We start from the raw sequence: 10,327 nt of genomic DNA, 5'->3' as shown, positions 1-10,327 counted from the left end.
AAAAGAATTAAGAAAAGCAAGTAGACGAAATAACTGTGTCATGATAGGTGATTTGAACTACACACACATTGATTGGGTCAATACATGTTCAGGTCAGAAGAAAGAGATTGGGATTCTAGATACTCTCAATGACTGTGCCATGGAGCCGATGGTCACAGAACTTACCGGGGGGAGGAAATCCTGAACTTGGTCCTAAGTAATGCTCAAGATCTGGTGAGAGACGTAACCGTGACAGCATCAGTTTGGAACGGTGACCATAAATCGATTAAGTTTAGCATTTATGTAAAGAGCGAGTTGCCGAAGAAGACCAACACAGCCTCATTCAACTTTAGAAGGGGTAACTTCTCTCAAAAAAGAGGGCTTGTGAAGAAGAAACTGGAAGGGAAGGGAAGTCAAATCTCTTCTGGAAGCTTGGATAAGCTCAGACAAAATGCTCTCAAAAAAGAAGGAAAGGTACGAATAGGTATAAAAAAGGCCTGCGTGATTAACGAACAAAGTAAGGGAAGCGGTAAGAAGGATTCCTTTAAACAGTGGAAGGCTAATTTGCATTTTATTTACCAAAGCCCGTGTTCCTTTTATTTACCTCACTTGGACTAGCCTTCCACTGTTTAAAGGAATCCTTCTTACCGCTTCCCTTACTTTGTTCGTTAATCACGCAGGCCTTTTTTATGGACTATGAGGAACATACTGCAAAAAACATAAACGCCAACAATGAAACTTTCTTCAAATATATTAGAAGCAAAAAATCAGCCAGGGAGACAGTGGGGCCATTGGATGACAAAGGGGTGAAAGGATTACTAAAGGATGGCAGGGAGATGGCATAGAAGCTGAATGCATTGTTTGGCTCTGTCTTCACTGCGGTAGATGAGAGGTGCTTGCCCACTCCAGAACGTCTGGTTTCAGGAGGGATGTTGAAAGACCTGAGTGAGGTTGAGGTGTTAAGAGAGTAGGTCCTGTGACTGATGGGCAAATTAAAAACTGGCAAATCACCAGGCCCAGATGGCATACATCCAAGAGTTCTGAAAGAACTCAAATGTGAACTTGTGAATCTCCTGACAAAAATATCCAATTTATCACTAAAATCTGCTTCCATTCCTGAAGACAGGAAGGTAGCTAATGCAAGCCCCATCTTTTAAAAAGGGTCCAGAGGAGATCTGTGAAATTAAAGGCTGGTCAGTCTAATATCGATACCAGGTAAGTTAGTCGAATCCATTCTTAAAGGTAGAATTAGTAGAAACATTGATGAACAAAAGCTGTTGAGGAAGAATCAGCATGGATTCTGTAAGGGAAGATCTTGTCTCACTAACCTGTTTGAGTTTTTGTGGGGGTGAACAAACATGTGGACAAAGGTGACCTAGAAGATATTGCTTATCTAGACTTCCAGAAGGCTTTTGATATAGTTTCTCATCAAAGGCTCTGAAGTAAACTCAGCAGTCATGGGAGAAGAGGACAAATCCTCTTGTGGATTAAAAACTGGGTAATTAACAGGAAAGAGAGAGTATAAATGGGCAATATTCACAGGGGAAGGTGGTAAGCAGTGGGGTACCGCAGGGTTCGGTAATAGGTCCGGTGCTTTTTATCTAGTTCATTAATGATTTGGAGTAGGGAGTAAGCAGTGAAGTGGCTAAGTTTGTGGATGACACTAAGTTGTTCAGGGTGGTGAGCACCAGGGAGGACTGTGAGCCATTCCAGAGGCTGGGCGAGTGGGCATCAGTGTGGCAAATGAGGTCCCTAGGCTAAGAGCCACAGAGGTGCTGCCTTAAATAGAAGCCTTCCCCCACAGAGGACGTGGCCAGCAGCTATTCAAATTCACCAAGGCACTCAATTACAGTCAAACAATGACCCTTTCTCACCCTATCTCAAGCAGCCAGGACTCTGCAACAACTCAAAACTCAGCCACACACTCCCAAACACAGTACCCTCTCAGCTAAATCACCTCAGCTGAAAGCAAATAAAAAACACCCCTCTAGCAGTTCTGTCTCTTGCTCCTTCTCAGAGCTCAGCTGGGTCAGTTTCAAGGTTCTGGTTTAAACGTTATGATATAAAAGATCGTAATTTTACAAACCACAATGCTTCCTGACATATCAATATTTTATATTCATTATTTAAGTTGTACATGTGTGCAATGTATTTAAATAGTACAAAAAACCTTAGGTCTTCTGTGTCATGTCCTTTCTCCATGAAATGTGAAACTAATGGAGCCTCTAAGAGCTTGGGCCTTTTCAGAAAACCTTTCAGTTTCAGGAATTCATTACTTCAGTCCGAAGCCGACCTTCCTGGCTAGACGGATGGAGTTCCAGGGACGAGTGTAGACCCAACTGGAATCTGCCGCAGCTTTTATGGCTGCCCTGCGCGCACTCGCTGTGGACTGTTCCTTCCCCAAGGTGGAAGACAACTCTTGACGCAATTCATGTGGGGACTCACGGACGCAAAACTGAGGAGGAAGATGATCAGCAACCGTAAGATCACCCTGGAAGAGGCATTGCAACTTGCCCTAGCACACGAGGCATCACAGAAAGAGCGCACAACAGCCGTGGCATATCAGGTTGGGTCGGGATACAGCCCAGAGAACTCGGATGAAGAAGATGTCTGCCTTGTCCAGCACCCGGGACGCAGACAGCAACAGGGGCCGCCGTCCAGCAGTCATGCCGGTAAGGCCCCCAGCTGTTCCCAATGTGCCAGCTGTGGAGAGGCACATGAGAGGAAGATGTGTCATTTCCGGGACGTGACCTGCCACACTTGTAGTAAGCAAGGACATCTTGCACAAGTCTGCCGGTCTAAGGGCCCCTGGAACACGTTGGCATCCATGCAGTCCTGCCACCAGGCTGCCGCCACACACAAGTCTGCCACTGAGACTTCCGAACTCTACCACCTGACGGATCAGCCGCTGCAGGTACTACGCCTCCCTAACCAGTCTGCCACTATGAAGATCCAAGTACAAGTCCGGATCGAGGGGTCCCCCTGCTCCATGGAGGTGAACTCGGGGTCAGCAGTGTCCATCATATCTGTGGACATGCTGCTCAAATTTTGCCCAGTGGGGGGACCCCCTCTATGACCCTCGCCTTTAAGTTTGGTGGATTTCCAGCAAAATCCCGTTCCAATCAGGGGGGTTGAGACATTCCGGGTGCAATATAGAGACTTTGTAGGGGATCTGGACTTGGTGGTGGTAGAGGGCAACCTTGTAAGCCTGTTGGACTGAGCCAGGTTCAAGGCTCTGGGTATCACTGTCAAGGGGGTTAATAAATGCTTGCCTCAGGATTTTGGGGAGGTCTGCCGGGAATTTCCCGCAGTTTTTGACGGGGCTCTGGGATGTTACAAGGGTCCCCCGGTGTCTTTGCGGTTAGACTCGCAGGTAGCCCCCATCCGCCGGCGCTTCCGCATGGCACCCCTCTCCTTGCAGCCTAAGATAGAAGCCGAACTGGACCGGCTAGTTGCCCAGGGCATTCTAGAGCTGGTCTCCCATTCCCCATGGGAAACGCCAATAGTGACCCCTGTCAAACCAAACGGGGACATCCGCATTTGTGCGGATTATAAATGCACCATCAATCAAACCCTACAAGTGCACTCATACCTGGTCCCGGTTGTGAGCCACATGCTGGCGTCTCTGGCAGGGGCCAACATTTTTAGCAAGCTGGATCTCACTCAGGTGTACCAGCAGTTGGCGGTCAATGAGGCCATTGCGACGGCCCAAACGATTGTTACACACCAGGGGGGGCATTTAGGGTTAAGAGACTGCAGTTCGGGGTCAGTGGGGCCCCCAGGATCTTCCAACAACTAATGGACACTTTGTTAAAAAGGATCCCTGGCGTGACACCATTTTTCGATAACGGCCTCATCGCCGCTGCGACCCCAGAAGATTTTGCGTCCCGTCTCTGCTCCATGTTGAGCCGTTTCAACAAGGCCGGCCTGAAGGTCAAACGGGAGAAGTGCCTCATCGGGGTTCCAGAGGTTGACTTTCTGGGGTACCGGGTGGACGCGATGGGCCTCCACCACACAAAGGACAAGGTGAAGGCGATTGTAGAGGCCCCGGCACCGCAGTGCAAGGCGGAGCTTCAGGCCTTCCTGGGCTTAATAAACTTTTATCATGCCTTCCTGCCACAGAAGGCTGCCGTGGCGGAACCCCTTCACAGACTCTTGGACAAAGCGACCTCTTGGGCTTGGGATCAGCAGGAGGAGGCGGCATTCTGGGGTGTGAAAACTTTATTAATTTCTAACGCTGTTCTCGCTCATTTCGATGAGTCCCTGCCGGTTGTACTTGTGTGCGACGTTTCTCCCTATGGTGTCAGGGCTGTTTTGGGTCACATCCTGCTAGATGGCAGGGAGGTCCCCTGGCCTATTATTCTAGAACACTGTCCTCCGCCGAGCGCAACTATGTGCAAATAGACCGGGAGGGGCTTGCTATCGTGGCCGGGGTTAAGAAGTTTCACAACTTCGTCTATGGCCACCCCTTCACAATAGTCACAGATCATAAGCCGCTTCTGGGGTTACTTGCAGCGGATAAGCAGACTCCGCAGGTCATGTTCCCCCCGCATCCTTCGCTGGTCCCTGTTCCTGGCAGGGTATCAATACAGGTTGATTCACCAGCCCGGCAAGGCGATAGGGCATGCCGATGCCCTAAGCCAGCTACCGCTGCCTTCGGTGGAAAGGGATCCGGCTCCCACACTGGGAGTCTTCATGCTGGAAGGTCTCCCAGATCCTCCCCTACATGCTTTGGACGTGGCCGCCCGCACATCCAGAGACCCCATCCTCTCCTGGGTCTTGGGGTGGGTTGTAAGGGGGTGGCCATCCACATCCCCGGGGTCAGAGTTTGCCGCTTTCATGTCTAGGAAAGACGAACTCTTGGTACTCAAGGGCTGTTTGCTATGGGGAGACAGGTTGGTGGTACCGGGAACCATGAGGCAGCGGGTTTTGCACACACTACATGAAGCACACCCAGGCATAGTACACATGAAGGCCCTTGCATGGAGCTATGTGTGGTGGCCTGGGATTGGTGCGGAGATTGAGACATGGGTCCGGGGGTGTAAAATATGCCAAGAAGTCCGCCCCAGCCCTCCAAGTGCCCCGGCGCAGCAGTGGGAGTCCACCCACAAAATGTGGTCCTGGATTTTGCCGGCCCATTCCAGGGGCTGCTGTTCTTAATAACAGCCAATTCATACTCCAAGTGGTTGGAAATCAGCCCCGTGTCTACCACATCCTCTAAAGCCGTTATAAAGTCCCTCCACCGGATCGTTTCCACACATGGGTTGCCGGATACGATTGTGTCTGATAACGGGGCCGCATTTACCTCGGTCGACTTCCAGCACTTTCTACAGTGGAATCTGATCTGACACATAAGATCGGCTCCTTTCCACCCTGTGACCAATGGCCAGGCGGTAAGGATGGTCTGGACAGCCAAGGACGCCCTCCGCAGAATAACTGACGGGGACTGGGAGTTTCGGATTGCCCGATTCCTCTTAATGCAGAGGACAACCCTAAACCCAGTCTCTGGCCACAGCCTGGCAGAGCATTTGATGGGCCGCCACCCCGCGACCCTACTGGACCGGCTTCACCCAGACCGCGCACCTGACTTCCGGAAACCAGTAGAAGACAGAGAAGCGCCAAGAGGGTTCTTCCAGGGGGAGCCCGTTTATTTTAGAAACTTCGGAGTAGGCCCTCCATGGGTGGCCAGCCGAATCATTAAACCCACTGGCCCCGTATTGTATGAGGTTGCCGTAGAAGGGGACAGACTACCAAGGAAGCATGTGGACCATCTACAGTGGCGATTAACCCCCGCAGCCGGGACGCCACCACAGATATCCTGAGACCCTGAGACCCCCACCCCAGCAACCGAAGAGCAACCTGCAACCCCGAATGGGGGATAGATGGAGATCCCTTCCCACGGAGAACCGAGCCAAGCTGCCGCCGAACCCGAGGTTCTGCCACTGCAGCAACTACAACAGCCACCCCTGACTCCTCAGCCCGAAAGAACCACCACAGACCCCGTACCAGCCCCCCAGTGATCTCTCAGGGAGCACAGGCCCCCCGCATATCTGAGGGACTACATCACATAGGTAGGGATGGAACTATGGGGGGAGGGGTGTTATGTCTTCAGATGCTGCCTGACGCCAGCCAGAGGCAGCTTGAGCTTCAGCCCAGAAGACAATAGGGACTAAGCTCCTGAACTACGAGTAAGAAGCCAATAGGGACATTGGCAGGAAATTCAAACCCGCCAATAGGACCTAGGGGTGTCCCTCCACAATTGTATAAAGTTGGCCACCCGGCCGTTAGTTTTTGTTCCATGTGTTAAGTATCAATAAACGCGTCTTATCGGATATCGTGGTCCGTGTCCTGATGTATCAAACCCAGTACTTTTCATCCTTAATGGAAGGAAACTTGCTGTGTGAAAGCCCTGTCCCTGTACCGCTTTACTCAGAACCAGGCCAACGACAGATACCGTCCAGAATGGAAAGGGCCCTTATTCCATATTCTTGACTTGTGCTCCATAATGCTTAATTTAATTGATCACATCATACTGGCCACATACAACAATTGGCAAGGGCACATAATAGTATATACTTTTTGGTGTTATAATTCATAAATTGAGACAACTTAAAGGTAAAGTTTCTCAGTGGTTGACAAATTCCTTCAATTCCATTACTATATTGAACAGATACTTTACCTATAATGGCCATCAGCACTTCACCTGTCAGGCACTCTGCATCTAATATCAGACCTTACTACCAGTTCCCTAATACCCTTAGTCCTCCTAAAACCTATACATGGTGCATTGCCGCACCCTGGTAAGTCTGCCACAATGTACCAATATCTATGTATAATAAACAAAAGGCCAGAGCCTTGTACTGAAAACCACAAGTGATAGAATCTTGGTATTGCTGCTGTTTCTACTTAAATAAAAGTTTTCTATTAACTGATTGGGCCCGGGTCTTGGCGCCTTGCACCAACCTTAAATGATAACCCCAATATAGAAAGCGATTTTCTAATTTCCTGCATTCATTATTAAAGTCCTGTATTCTGCTTTAGCCTCAAAAACTGCCCATAAGGCAGATTGTAGCATAAATGAGCTAGATGGAAAGAACAAAAATGTAGAAAGGAATTCCTGTCTGTGGGTTTTGCGAAAGTATGAACTGCTGATTTATTCCCATTATTTCTATAAATAGTTGTGTCGAGAAATGTAATAGCCATCTTGTCACATTGACATGAAAGATTTATAGTGTTATGGATGGTATTAATCTTCCACCTTTTTGTTGTTTGCAAAAATGATGAAAATATCTATAAACCTTTCATAAAATATGATCACCTTATAAGAAGGATTATTTTCTTCGTGGCAGATAACCAATTCTTCCAACGAGATCATGAACAAATTGGCTATGCTTGGGGCAAACATACTGCCCACTGCAATTCCTTTGGTCTGATAGAAAAATTAATCATTAAATCTAAAATAATTTTCTAAGATGATATCAACCAATTCCATAAGGAAAAAAGTAGGAGATTGCAATACAGATCTGGAGTTTAAAGTGGTCTCAATTGCAGACCTAGCCTTCTCGTGTGGAATCTTGGTATAGAGGTCATGTCCAACGTAATTAATTCCGAACCTTTATGGACACACAGATTTTCTATTTTTAAAATAAAATGTGTAGTATCCTTTATAAATAAGGACTTACTAACAAATGGTTTAAGAAATCAATATACCGAGTTAAAGGCTCTAAGATCAAACATGAGCCCAACACAATGGGTCTACTGGGTGGGGAAAATCCTGGTTTGTGAATTTTTGGTAATATATAAAAGACAGAATTTGTGGATATTTATCATATAAGAATTTTAAAGTAGACTCATCTATGTAAAGTAGACATCCATTGCAAAGGCACCCTCTAATATCATCCTAATCTATCTAGAGATATGTGTTGTCAGATCCATGGCAATAGTAATATAAGAAGATCTGTCGCTCAATTGACATTTAACCTACTGACAATAATCAGTGGTATTTAATAACACTATTGCACCTCCTTTGTCTGCTTTCTAATGACTATGATTTCATTCTCAGCTAAATTGTTTAAATCACATGAGGATAAGTTTACAACTAGACTCCTCTTTTGCCCCTGCAATATGGGCAATACTCGGAAAAAGTCTCCCTAGCTCTTCTTTTAGTGTTCCTTTCCAAATAGGGTCTACCATAAGTACTTTCCTCACCAGGTGTACTAGACAAATCCTCACCCTCCATTGCCTCCAACTCAGAAATCGACTGAGAGGAATCTGCCTTTTTAGCCATTGGGCAAAATAGCACCATTTATAAACTTTAGACTGTGCATAACTCCTGGTATCCCTGTGGAATTTCTTAAAATTAATTCCCATCAATCTGGTCTAAATTGTTTTACAGTAGTTTCCAATTCTTGTAGACATGTATCATATACAGCAGGAGTCTCCTTCAATGTCTGTTCCATAAATGTTATTTTCATTTTCAAATTTTCAGTCTCCTGATGTGACCTTTCAATAATTAATAGCAATAAATCCATGGAGCACTTGTTTAATATAGATACCCATTTCATCCTTGTATAGGATTAAGCCCCTCAAGCCAGTCCAGGGATGAGAGGTAATCCTGTACTTTTACAGTACATTAAACAACAACCCACGAGATGGTCTATACCCTCTCTGGATTTCAGAACAATTTGCCACCAGAACCCCTTTTTCAGTAGTCCCTGCTTTTCCTAAGGGAAAAAGGTTCCCAAACCCTTAGTTAGCATCTGGGACAGAACACACTAACAACTCCTCAGAGATGCACAATATTTAACCCCCAATGGTAGCGTATGTGGTTAGTGTTAGGCTACAAGATTTAGGCTTGGAACTCAGGTACAACATCAGAGACCATTTAGAAACAATAAGTTTTATTCAGTACAGAACATTGCAATTAGACTATAAAAGATTGAAAAACAATAAGCCTAAGGCGATTTGCCTTAACTACACAGTAAAAGATACATATTTACCAAGTTCAGGAATATCCAAACAGTCCAGTTAGACACCAAATGATTTTGAAGGGAAATCCCATCATTGCACTCCATGTGCTTTAAGTCACAAAGCAGTTCTTTGTCTCTCCCAGAGATAGCATTTCAGGTGTCATAAAACAAGCAGAGAGCTCACGAGCAGGAACAGAGAGCAAGAAGAACAAGAAGAGCTCTCTCCCATAGGGATTGAACAGATATAGCCCAATTCCAGTCACAATCAGCTGTTGCCATCAGCCAATTACAAGTGGACAGAGGGTGTGCCCTATAGTTGGTTGCCATAGTTGCAACACAGGAATGGCTCAGAGTTTGGAGGCCCCTCCTGCAGTCATGTGACCCCAAACTCCAGCTACTTAATCGCCTATGTGACTTCTGGCATGCGGGGCAGAGGCAGGAGCCATCAGGTCTGCCTCTTCCACATAGAGGTGTGAAAGAATGTGTGGTTATATGGCATGGTTATAAAGTTTCTACGTCCAGTTGATCTGCCCTGGACCATTTGGCCGGCAACAGGAAACACAGCATGTCATCAGAATGTAATCACAGGAGGAGGCATGGATTATAGAAAGCAGAAAGCAAAATTTCTATACAATCCTAAACTAAACATTCATCACTATCAACAAGCATAACTGGAGCATTCTTAATCCCCACCCAATAGTTATCAGAGATACAAACATAGTCCACGTCTTTGAAGAAAGTGTCCTTTTGTGCAAATAGCAGCTCATCAAGGCCTTCAGAGCCAGATTTTTCCATACCTTCCAAATAAAACTTGACATTCACTGGGATTTCCTAGAAGATAGAAAATGGAAGTGCATAACCAAAAACAAATGAAAACCAAACAACTCCTGGCAGCAAAAATTCAGTCCAAACCATGGATCAAATGTTCTTTGTAATTCTTTTTTTTAATTGCATTTTAATAACACTACAAACCACAACAGAAAAAGGGGAGGGGAAACTACATTTATAGGATAAAGAAAGATACCCACTACTAACTAAAAACCCAAGAGAGAAGATCATCCCACCAGCTTAACCATACATTTAGTCTTGATCCCGATCAACTGAGTCAAGTTTAACATTTTCTTTTTTAAATCTTAAGTTTAACTGTCATACAGAAACACCCCGAAGCATCTCACTTCAACATTTTTTAAAGGCACAATTCAGAGTCCTTCAGCCTTTACTTCTCCTTGCCTAGTCTCTTCCAAAGCTTATAAGGACTTTTAGGGGCTGCCGCCCCTTTCTCTGATAGAGAGTCCTCCCCGGAGGATTCCAAGTCCAGCTCGCCATTGGACTTACTGTCCTCCCCTTTTTCTCCTTCTTTCCCTGACCCTCCCATCTGG

Source organism: Gekko japonicus, unplaced genomic scaffold (assembly GCF_001447785.1).
Source record: "Gekko japonicus isolate JY-2015 unplaced genomic scaffold, Gekko_japonicus_V1.1 scaffold39, whole genome shotgun sequence".
NCBI classification, from domain to species: Eukaryota; Metazoa; Chordata; class Lepidosauria; order Squamata; family Gekkonidae; genus Gekko; species Gekko japonicus.
This window is presented reverse-complemented; position numbering follows the sequence as displayed.